General features: G+C 35.2%; 1 protein-coding gene across 1 annotated transcript in view; it reads left to right on the top strand.

Annotated features, from left to right (window-relative positions):
• LOC106136704 (SUMO-activating enzyme subunit 2) overlaps positions 1–12,728 on the top strand; it is a 283,092-nt gene that overhangs the window by 242,981 nt on the left and 27,383 nt on the right. The window lies entirely within an intron of this gene.

Raw genomic sequence — 12,728 nt, forward strand, 5'->3', positions numbered from 1 at the left:
TTTTTCCTTTAAGGAAACTTATAGGATTAGATAAGACCTACTTATAAGAGCGAATGTTACCTTCTATGCACGAAACCCTGTTGTTATAGGTACTTGTCTATTTAATTTTTGTTAGTAGAAGTCTAACTGAACTAGGAACATGTTTCGGAGAAAGTAGCTTTTCAAATAGACGGACAATATTGACATAACAATTTATTTACCGTAGACTCATCTCAAGTTCCACGGAAATGCATTTACAATATTTGTTGGTATTACAACTTTTAAAAATCTGGTAACGAGTATATTTATTGGAGACTAGCTTCCGCCCGCTACTCCGTCCGCGCGGATATCGGTCTTCGCGTGGATGGTCTATTACTCCATTTTGGGTAACTCTGACAATGGCATCTTATAAATATCTATTGGATGCAAATACGAGTAACGCAACGTGTGTTCGCGGTTCTACAGAACAACGTATATGGATAAAACTGAAAAATTAAGATTTATTTTTTTCTACGTATTTTTTCCATGACAAAAGTATCCTATTTTATGCCCAGGATAATAAGGTATAAGTTTTCACGTGAAGCCTGAACATACAGACAGACAGACAGAATTTTTTTAAATCAAATATTTGGGTATCGATCCAGTAACACCCCCTGCAATTTATTTTTTCGATATTTTCAATGTACAAAATTGACCCTTCTACTGATTTATATGTAAAGATAGATGGTGTGTCTGCTTTATATGTTAAAAAATACTACACTAGTACCTACTAGGACTATTAGTTAATACCGGTATTAAAACCTCAATAAAGTAAAAAATTGCACTAAATCCTAACTTCGTTACTCTCGTGTAGGTACTTCAAATGGTACCGGAGCTATTAGGTTCAACGCGTACCACAATGGCAAGAGCCTCTTTGTATCTAAAGGAAATCTGTATTATTCATACCAAAACTGAGACCAGCTTAATGCAGATACTATAAATTACCTTCACTCATGTAGGTGTTACCCCATATATCAAGGTAATCAGCGAAATAGAGGTGCCAATCGCTCCCATTCCATGGGTCGCATATAAAGGGACGTGTCTATGTTGAATTTTACCGGCGATAAATCTTGTCACATGTCCACCTCGTCTTTATCGACAACTTTGTATTACGGCTGGTAATTTCGACCCTGTCTGAAAAATGTCTGACTGATAAAAGTAAAGACAGTTCTTGTGGCATATTTTTTAAACGCGAACGAAGTCTATGTATGCAGAAAGCAGTTACGAACGATTTTTTTTGTAATTTGAGTGCGTTTGACCTCAATCTGCCTGGTGATAAGCAAGATGAGGATTTGTTGGTGTATGTAAGCTCAAATAGTGCCTATTCACTCTTGCTTTGAAAATTCCTAAGTTGTATGTATCAGGGAAAAGAGATGTGGAGAGGGAAATCCAAATCACAGAGGTTCGCATGATAAAACATTAGGTGTGGTGGTAAGGTGCGAAGGTGTTTATTTTGTAAAGTAATTTTATCTACTCATATTTAAAGCCCTGTTTTTTACTGAAATGTGGGGCTGCCTTTGGACCCAATAAGATTAATAATTAAGACATTAAAGCTTATCTATAACTTTCTGGTTCGCGTGTCTAAAAACAAACAAAAGTTCAGTAATCCAGTTTTCAATAAAGACGGCAAATATCAATGCTTCTCGTGCATTCGAGACAGCTGCGCGGAATAGGGGTCGCGTTACACGTACCCTTGTTGTATCACTGGCGTATATTGAATAAACAAGCATTTCCTATCAATCTTAATATCATTAGGAACATGTAAATTAATCAATCTTATTGGGCGTTGATATCAAACAATTTAGCTACCTGATTAAAAAGCGTGAATTGCAAAATTACGGCTGTCAGATGAAACTCGCTTTACGTGGAAAAACCCGTATTGCCCGATCCAACATGGTGGTCATAAGCACACTCTGGACTCCTTGCAAGGCCAAGTGTATCTCTTGGCCTTGCAATGAGTCCAGAGTGCGCTTAATCGGGTGGAAAAGGATACGTAGGACTCATTACATTATCCAGCCCTTCTAGCTTTAGTCCTGGTTGCATCTTCACCTTCCTGGAAAGGAGCCCGGGGTATGCCATTGACCATGGATCCTGGATTGGGTGGGTCAGGTTTAATGACGAAACGACTCCCAACTAACCTCTGCAACCTTTGCAGATAAACTTAATCCGTATTGAATCCATGGTTGCACATCAGGATGTGCAAGGAGCACATTCAGGCAACTGGTTGCCTGAATGTGCAGGTTTCCTCACGATGTTTTACTTCACCGTAAGAGCAGCGGTTAGTATTCAAATTAATGTACATAACTTTGAAAAGAGTCATTGGCACATGGCCGAGAGGATTTGAACCTGTGCCTTTCTGCACATCGTTCATTTTAACCGGTCACCTTACCGATTCGACCACTGACGATCTTCAGTCGACTCATTACATTTATCTATAGTAATATTATAAAGAGTTTGTTTGTTAGTTTGAACGCGCTAATCTCAGGAAGTACTGGTTCGAATTGAAAAATTATTATTTTGTTGAACAGACCATTTATCGAGGAAGGCTTTAGGCTATATCTATATAGCTTTAGATATAACATCACGCTGCAACTATTAGGAGCGAAGAAATAATGGAAAATGTAAAAAACAGGGAAAATTATTCATCCTTGAGGGCTTCAATGATGCCCAAAATAACTATTCCACGCGGACGAAGTCGCGGGCACAGCTAGTGTATAATATTACTTGACCTATATTACCTCATTAGCTGTGCCCGCGACTTTGTCCGTGTGGAATAGTTTTTTTTTGCATCATTGAAGCCCTCAAGGATGAATAATTTATCCCCGTTTTTTTTTACATTTTCCATTATTTCTTTGCTTCTTATAGTTGCAGCGTGATATTATATAGCCTAAAGCCTTCCTCAATAAATTGTCTATTCAACGCAAAAAGAATTTTTCAATTCGAACCAGTAGTTCCTGAGATAAGCGCGTTCAAACAAACAAACTCTTCAGCTTTATAATCATTTCGGCAAATGTTACAATAAACGGTTTTCAGTAAGTTATTTCAAACGATAATAAGATTAAGCATTATCATCCGAGTGATCCTAAAAACCTAAAATAGCACTTTAGGATCCTTAATGGACTATTGGTGAGTCCTGGGTGGGTGCTTACTTATTCACGCCCTACTTAAATATGTACTTAACCGTTTTAACCCTATTTAAATATGTTATAGTATTGATCCACTTCGGTAATATCGTCCTAAAAAGTTATACTGAAATATACTATATATTTTGATCGTATATTTATTCCTTTTTCTAATTACATATTATGATGACATCCGTTTTTGTATCATATTAATCAAAATATTAACTTTCTGATAGATTTTAAGTTAACTTCTGGAAATAGTTTTTGATACCTTACAAATTTTCTTAAAACACTGTAAGTTTTTCGTAAAATACAGCACAAACATTTGGTTATTGTTGGGTTTTATTATTCGTAAAATAATAATACTGAAATAAAATGAACTATAAATATGACTTATTATAAATCTAATTAAATTAAAGTAATATAACAATTATAAATATAGATCGTTTGACATATTTGTAAACATTTTAAGTATGGCCTTTATATAAAGTTAGTCTCTAACCCAGTCCTTTGACCGACATATACGAAATGTTTTCAGCTACATAGAACAGGTAAAATTTCACTCCAAAATGTTTTATCATTCAAAAAATTTTGTCGTAAACACATTTAATTTCACACTTTAATTCGCTAAAGTAACCTTATTAACATTTATTATTTCTTTTGAATCTCTACAAACGAAAAATTAATTAAGGTGTAGTAATGAACTCTAACAAATTATTATTTCGGACATTTTGTCGGTATAAAATTTAGTTGCATTTTTGTCACAAGAACTTCAAATATATCTCTTTTTTTTTCTTATTTAACTTTTCAATTCATTGTATATAGGTTATCTCATAAATATAGTAAGTAGTTTTAAGAAAAATCCCAAGTTTATAAGCCTATCCCTTAGGAAAGAGATGGAGTGGTCCTATTCTTTTTTCTAATGGTGCCGGGAACCACACGGCACATGATGTTGTTGTTACAATTAATTGTCTACGGTAACGTATCAAGTGAAGTTGTCATACGAAACTGACACCCAAACAATGTCTCGGGCCAAATTAGTTCAAAAGCAATTAGACAAGGTTCACATTGGGCTGAAATTATACAGACTAGTTGAGTGGCAAGTAGACACTGTATTTAAGCAAATTTATTCCGATATCTTTCGTTTCATCTCTATTGCTCTTTCTCGCTTTCACATACACACACACAGACAAATATACTTAAATTAAATATAAATATTTAATTTAAGTATATTTCTACATCTTTCCACTTGCGACGATCTCTGCATACTTCCTTCACTTCATCCATATTCATAACTCTCTTCATGCAAGTTAGGCGGTTTCGGGTACTCTTGACCTGACACTTTGCCAGGACGTGCTTAATTTGATCAAGATACGTTCGTCTAGGCTATATTCGTACTATATTCGGCCGCAATTTTTTATTTCCGTTATCATAATTTTGAATCACTTGACTCGCAACATATAATATCTATTGCAGACCGTTAACTTCAAAAGTCGAGGTTCACTACAGTCGGAATGTGTAACATGCTAAAAAAGTTTACCAAAGTTTTTAAATCAACTTCCTACCTGGACCTAGCATACCGATCATGAAAAGATAGATGAGACATCAGACACTAGTAACTACTAGTTTTGAATAGTACTAGAAAAGGTCTTAGAATTCAGTTCGCAGACTTTAAACATCAGCGCTTTAGAAACTGAAGAAGCTTCTTATTAAACTTATAAATGCTAAAGACTAATCTATAGTGTCTGAAAAATTGATTTTGATGACCAATGTCAGCATGTTAACTCGTGAAACTATGACGTGAAAAATAGCCTAATCTAAATTAATAACTTAGTGGTCATTTGGGTGTGTTGTAGTATATTTAGGTCCGAAGGTGAGGCTGTTTGAACTAGCTTGATATGAGCTGCACTAATTGAACTAAATACCTGTCGTGACTGGCTCGGGGCTGGGAATATCAAAGTCATTGCTATTTAGCGCATAGTTCACATGAGGCGAGTTTCAAATAGTGAATACTATCCTTTGGTTGCCGTCAGCTTGGGTGTATTGTGAGGAGCATTGTGAAGGGAATCTGTGAAGATAAGTCAAAAGAAGTAATACGTTTTCCTATTTATAATATTGGTAGCACTACATTAAAGTCACAAAATCTATGCGCGTTACACAACGCATCTTTTTGTTAGTGTTAATCATGATGTGGATGTATAAAGCGTTTAAAAACAAGATGGTAAGATATGGAGATGGAAAAGATGAGATAAAAGTGATAAAAAAAGAGTCCTCAAATCATCTGAGTTCATTGTAAGCCATTATTCTTGCGACCCCATGTGTTTTTTAAAATCAACAACCTAAACGGCTATTTAACGGCCTCTGTGGCGCAGCGGTAAAATGCTTGTCTGTGACACCGGAGGTCCCGGGTTCGAATCCTGGGTAGGGCATGATGAGAAAATAACTTTTTCTGATTGGCCTGAGTCTTGGATGTTTATCTATATAAGTATTTATTATAAGATATAGTATCGTTGAGTTAGTATCTCGTTACACAAGTCTCGAATTTACTTCGAGGCTAACTCAATCTGTGTAATTTTTCCCGTATATATAGTTTAAACACAAAAAGAGATTACGCTAAAATAAGAGAGTCGCCCTTAATGACTGGTAACATTTTATTCACCATAGCCCATATTTCTAAGTGGCAAGACAGCACCGTAATCCATTTGCTGAATGAATTAAAAGAGGGGCCTTCAGGAAACATTTCCACTATAAATAACAAGAGGCTGGACATAATAGATAACAGAGCGCGCAAACCTTTCAATTAGGAGAGTAATGAATGACTGTGCACTGAGAATGACAGAGGAAACACACGAACGAAAATTCGTGTTTAAAACTCGCTGTGAACGCTAGTTTTTTTAATGATAATTTGTCTTAAACATATTTTCAACATTTTAACAACGTATTTTCGCTTTCATATCCAAGTGATACATTGTTTATAGATGAATTTTTCCAAAATGTCTCACATTTCTTTTTTACTGGTGAATGTTTGTTTTTAATGTGAAAATGTAATTTTTTTACCAAATTAACCAACGTAATTTCTTTCATTCTGACGTTAGTCCCGGTTATATCGGAGTGTGCCTATGACCATGATCCATGATTAGACTGGTTTTTACACAACACGACTCCCTGGAAAAATCACTTTTATCTATTCTAATAATTGAACACATTATGTCCATACAGTATATAATAAAGAGTACTGGCGTAGTTTAATGGTGGTGATGAAATACTGCTAAAAAATAGTAAGTCAATTTCAAATGGGTGCAAGCTGTTTCGGTCACAATTCTACAACGTGTGTCCTAATATATATTTTTCACTTGTTGATATGGCTGCTAATTGATTGAGGGGAACCGCCACTGTAATAATAACAATGTACTCGTGACGTGGTTTTATTGTTAATGGATTTTCATTTTTAATCGTGTTATGAATATCCCTGTTACTGATCTGTACGTCACATGGGCGGACTTTCCCACCTAAATTATAATTTGATCCGCTACAAATTTAATTTATACTGATTCTTTCGACCCGCTCAGCTTTTACATACATACATATAATCACGTCTTTATCCCTTGCGGAGTAGACAGAGCCAATAGTCTTGAAAAGACTGATAGACAACGATTAGCTGTTTGGCTTAGTGATAAAAATTAGATTCAAATAGTGACAGGTCGCTAGCCCGCCACCTTAAAGAATCCCAAGTTTATATGCCAATCCCTCAGACGCCTTTTACGACATCCATGGGAAAGAGATGGAGTGATCCTACTATTTTTTATACTATTATATAGAGAGCTATTAAAGATATTAACCTGCCTCAGAAAACGCTATTCCCAATATTTAATAAGGAATAAACTCTGTCCACAAATTCGCGAGATTAGTGCAATACATATAGGCACAGAAAAATACTTTATAGTATGTAGTTCAGATATGGCTTTGACTGGTTGATACCAGACAAGTCATTGTCCCAACATATACGTTTATACGTATAAATATAAAACAAAATATCACCCTTCTCCTCCAGACAATACGAGTATGTAGGTATATCTTATAAACCCAGATTTGCATACGGTATTTTTCGAATCAAAAGTCATCTGCCTAATCCACTCGAATCCGGGAACGGGTCACTGAAGTGTATTATAATGTAAATATCCTTATGGATTTAGAATAAAAAAGGTCATTGTTTACTAAACTGAATTGGGCAGGCTCTTATTCGTCCTTTTGACATTAGTCTCAGTTATATCGTAACTAATCTAGGGAAAAACTACAGGTGTGCTATTGACGCTGTATCTGAATTACGTAAGTCCGTCTGACCTCCGCAACCTTTAGAGGGGACCAAACCCGTATTAAATCATACTTACATATATTTAATCACGTCTAAATCCCTTGCGGGGTAGACAAAGCCAACAGTCTTGCTAGCCCCTCGATTAAAGAAGAATTCAAAGTTAAAATTAGTCGCCTTTTAAGACATCCATGGAAAAGAGATGGCCACTCTCATTTCTCCTCCTATTCTTTATCTCCCACCGTAAAAGCATTACTAAGCCATTAAAGTCAAAATAGAATCATGTGTAAATGGTCGATATAGCTTGAACCTGTGAATCTGCGCATCACAAATTTTAACCGGCATTTTAACGGTTTGACCACCAACGCTCTTCTTAATTATAATTAAAATATCTTCAATGATTATCAAAATGGGTTCCTATTGTATATTAATCTGAATTGTTTGACAGCCTATTAAGGTAGGATTTTACGTAGGATGCATGCGTGGGTGTTATTCTGAGTGGATATAGATATAATAGCTTTCGTCCGCGTCAATCTTATGTTTTGTGAAAGCTGATATTTAGCATTTTATGACGAAATCTAGGTCACCCTAGATTAACTTTGAAAACTTCTTTTGCTTCATCCACAGTAATCAAACTTTTCATTCATGGTATAAGATCTTAAGTCCCTTTAAAACGAGCAAAAATCTTAAGCATTTTCATTTTAAAAACATCAAAAATAGTAAGTCATAAAAATTTAAGATAGCCAAAGTGCAGCGTGATATTATTAATAATGTATGGACCACGTAGAACTTTCTAGAAACCTGCATACTTGTTTGCAGTTCAGAGCGCGGCTTGTCAAAGAATGTTTGTGCAAGCAGATGCATCGGAATATAATCTCTAGTCTTCAGAGATTTACTTAAACAAAAATTTTATTGCGCTTTTGAAAGAAAAATACACAACAGGTGGCCTTCATGTCTTGTCTAATAACTATTATAATTTTATAGTGCCAACGTTAAGTCTATTAAAATATACTTTACTTATAAATTAAATATAATTCAGAAAGGAACACTTTAGTTTTCTTTGAGTGTCGCGACAGACGACTAAGATGAACAACTTTGACCCACGACTCCTGACTTCCCACTCTGGGATCGTGGTCATAGACTCGTCCCAGAGAGAAACGGGCCTGACGCTAGGAGAATGATGTCAACTAGATTTATTCCTGTCTTTAGAGGTAAATACTAATATATTAATTAATCAAAGCTTTTTATCCAAAGGCCACGCAAGACAACATCAATAAAACCTCACTTTTTCTGAGATCGAACTGACGAGTCGAACTAATGAGAATGAAGGCTTTCTACGATCCGCTTTGCTTCATTCAAATTAATTAACCTTTTCACTAAAGATCATCGGTTTAATGTCCTCTTTGACTTTCACTAGATAGTCCCAGATTCTTCCAAAAAAAAAAAACAATATTCCGTTCTCACCGCCATAATCCCGCAAAGCAGAACTGAACAAACTAAATCAAATCTCTTATTAATTTTCTTACAACTCGGCAAAGGAACGTAACTTTTCTGCCGATGTCGGGCTACGCTGCTTATTACAGCTTTCAAAAGCTCGGCTTTAAAACTGCAATTGCATTAAGCTTTCCCTGATTCTATTCTTGCGAATACTTTTACAATCTACGCTTTATTCCATTGTTATTCTACTATGTGTTTTATAATTCCATTTGGGGAATATTATAGAACTCGCGACTTCGCCCGCGTAAAATGAAATCTCCTGTTAATATCTGCTCCTTCGGTTCAAGATATTCTTTTTAGTGCTCCCTCAGATCACATATATAATCAAGAGTCTGAAGAAGTACAGATGATACTATTAATACCGGTAAAAACTTTATTCTTCTGTGTGTGGCGCTAATTTCGTGCGTGTAGGTGGGGCTAAATTCGCTCAGGCGAAGCTGCGAGTAAAAGCTAGTTTATTATAACAAACAGTTATTACAATTCGTTCAAAAACCCTTCCTTGACCTACGTCATCACTATGCCAAATTTAAACAAAATCCGTTCATTGATTTTGGCTGTGTGTTGAAAGATATGTCAGTTCAGTACTTACCCTTTGATAATACAGATTTATTTATATCCTGCCACCCCATTAAGTTAAACTACCATGCATTGTTTCATTATACAGGAGATAGGATGCAATAACAGGAATGGGAGAGATAACACCAACACTGGTTTCATTCAGTCGCGTCATATTTACATTGCATACATATATAAACACACACACGCCTCTTTCCCAGCGGGGTAGGCAGAAACTACACTTTTCCACTCGCCACGATACCTGTTTACTTCTCATTCATAACTAGCTTCCTGCGTGCTTATCCACTATTTCTTCTTTGATCAAAATATTAGAAAATTTCATATTAACAATACATATATTCAAAAAATAATTCATATTGTATAAATGTATAAATAGTAGGTAGTAATAGTAATAGTAGGTTTATAAACTTGCGATTCTTTTTTAGGCGATGGGCTAGCAACCTGTCACTATTTGAATCTCAATTCTATCATTAAGCCAAATAGCTGAACGTGGCCATTCAGTCTATTCGAGACTGTTGGCTCTGTCTACCTCTCAAGGGATATAGACGTGACCATATGTATGTAAATGTATAAATATAAACATGTCTAGATTTCATATTGCGTTTCAATCTGGACGTGGCTAGGACACCGTGAAATACAATTATTCAGGGTTTGGTAGATGTGCCCGAAAAATATTAAAAAAATATAATAATTCTTCGGTTTTCTAATCTTACTTTCTAGACCGTAGGAAACTATGCGAAATATTTTTCGCAGTTTGAAAAGACATGATTTCAGACATCGTTAATGATTGGCCGATAAAAGAAGAACAGGAAAAAAAAATTGGATTCGAAATTCATATTATTTTTTTTATTGTACCGTGTGGTTCCCGGCACCATTAAAAAAAAGAATAGGACCACTCCATCTCGTTCCCATGGATGTCGTAAAAGGCGACTAAGGAATAGGCTTATTTACTTGGGATTCTTCTTTTAGGCGATGGACTAGCAACCTGTCACTATTTGAATTTCAATTGTATCATAAAGCCAAACAGCTGCTGAACGTGGCCTATCAGTCTTTTCAAGACTGTTGGCTCTGTCTACCCCGCAAGGGATATAGACGTGATTATACGTATTTATGTATGTTAAATTAATTAGCAATTGAAACGCTACGATTTACCTTCAGAATTGCCCGCGTCAAACCCAACTTGCTTCAGTTAAAGGGAGACACCGAATGCAATGCAAGTAGTTTTTATTTCATCATCATTTGAAAGAAGAAGAAGACATCGTAAGATAAGTCCAACGACCAACGCAATCCATCTTAATTTATCTAGTTCAAAAAGTGTACTTATTTGTCACACAGTCACATAGTCTAGGAGGTAGTTAGTTGGCCTCTGTACCAAAGATTTTAACCATCATTTTTGATGTTAAGCCGCGAAATTTTGACAAATATTCTCAATATAAATTAGTCTTTGCCCCCACGGAAATTTACAGATGAAGCCTGGTTCATTCTTTTTGTCCAAATCAGTCACGTATTTTTTCACTTCATTCATTACAGACAAAAATGGAAATCGTTTCTTTTCATGAATATTATTATGGATAGTCATTTCAAACCAGTACAATACAAAACGTCTAGAGTATACCTACACTCACATATCCTATAACCTGAATAGTGCACCTAAGTAGATTGCGTGTTGCCGGCTTTATAGTCTGAAATTATCCTGATTATTGTCGGCTGAGCTAATCTTCTTCGCAGCTGCACTCAAGTCTGTGTTTATTCACTTTACTCCAATTTTGCAATACAGTCTCACGTGCGCACCTTATTGTTTGAAGATCTTGATCATATAAGGATACGTTCTTTACTAAATCAAATGTGAAAAGTTCTTATGTTTTCTTAAGAATGTGGAGCCCAAAGTTTGTGGGTGAGGCAGGTAACATAGATATGAAATGACAACTCCTTTACCGTACAGAAACCAAACTGCAACTTGAACTTGCATGTTCTCAGTCAACTGAATGTGTAGTACACATTCAGTTGTCTGAGAACACTCAAGATAAATCTTACTTTTGTGTCATTCAAAATCTGTCAATCAATAAATATTTTAATTAGAAGATAGGCCTTTGCAGGCACTTTCCCACGTTTTTTTACATTTCAATGAGTAAATTAAATTTAAGTTATTGAATTAAATAGAAGTCTAATATATTAGTATTTGCCAAAAAGCTATAAGCCACAAACTTCCTAAACGCTTAACTTCCTTGAAGCTAGTGTGTCTTTTAAAGAACAGAACGGAACGTTCTTCAAACCAGGCACAGACCACTGGTAAGAGGAGATTTACCAACTGAAGAAACCTTTCCAATACTTTTTAATACTACGGCATTGTTTTCATTTCTGGGGCCTTGACATAAGCGAACCGAATTATTTAACTAATCACTCTTCGTAGATCAGTCAAAATTATTAAAAAAAAAACAAAATTTAACTCAAGATAAACAATAACGCTGTGCTGATACAGGTGATATTCAATATCGTAATGTGTGAAAAACTCAAGATAGGCTTTAGATAATATATTTTTATGCTTTCAAAAGGTAATTAGTGTCATTATTAATGACGCTAATTAACTACCTTCAAGGGTTGAAAATAGGGTAATAATAGGCCCTTATCTCATTACATTAGGGTCGTTATCAAGTATATCTTTCGCTGAATTATAATTTGGTCGTTAGCCCATTTCTAGGCTATATCCATCATACTTAGCTATTATTACGGGTGTACTTTATGGAAGTTTCAGTAGCTTTAAGTTCCTTTTTAATTGTTTTAAGCAAATTAAATGAGATTTATAAATACTACAAGAATTAAAACGGGCACGTAACGTACCTTTATTATTATTATTTCGGGCGTTTAGAATCATGATAATCGTACCATGATCCGTGATCACCGCGCGACTGAAAACCAGCGAGTTAATACTAGTATTTAATCAAATTTACAGTTAATGTGATTAGTTTATTTTAATGCTATCGCTTCCGTTTCAATTTCACTAACTATTAACACCAGCTAGTGTCCTTAATAACTTTAGTTTTGTTATGATCTTTCATTTTATAGACTTTTTTATTATTATTGTATTAACTTGTCGGGTTAATACCTAAGTGGGACCTGTGATACAGATGTCTTTGACACGTTGGCACCAGATCTCCACGTCATAAATTGTTTCTTTAATACGGTATTATTAATTATAAGTCTGAATA

This window comes from Amyelois transitella, chromosome 11 (genome assembly GCF_032362555.1).
Source record: "Amyelois transitella isolate CPQ chromosome 11, ilAmyTran1.1, whole genome shotgun sequence".
NCBI lineage: Eukaryota > Metazoa > Arthropoda > Insecta > Lepidoptera > Pyralidae > Amyelois > Amyelois transitella.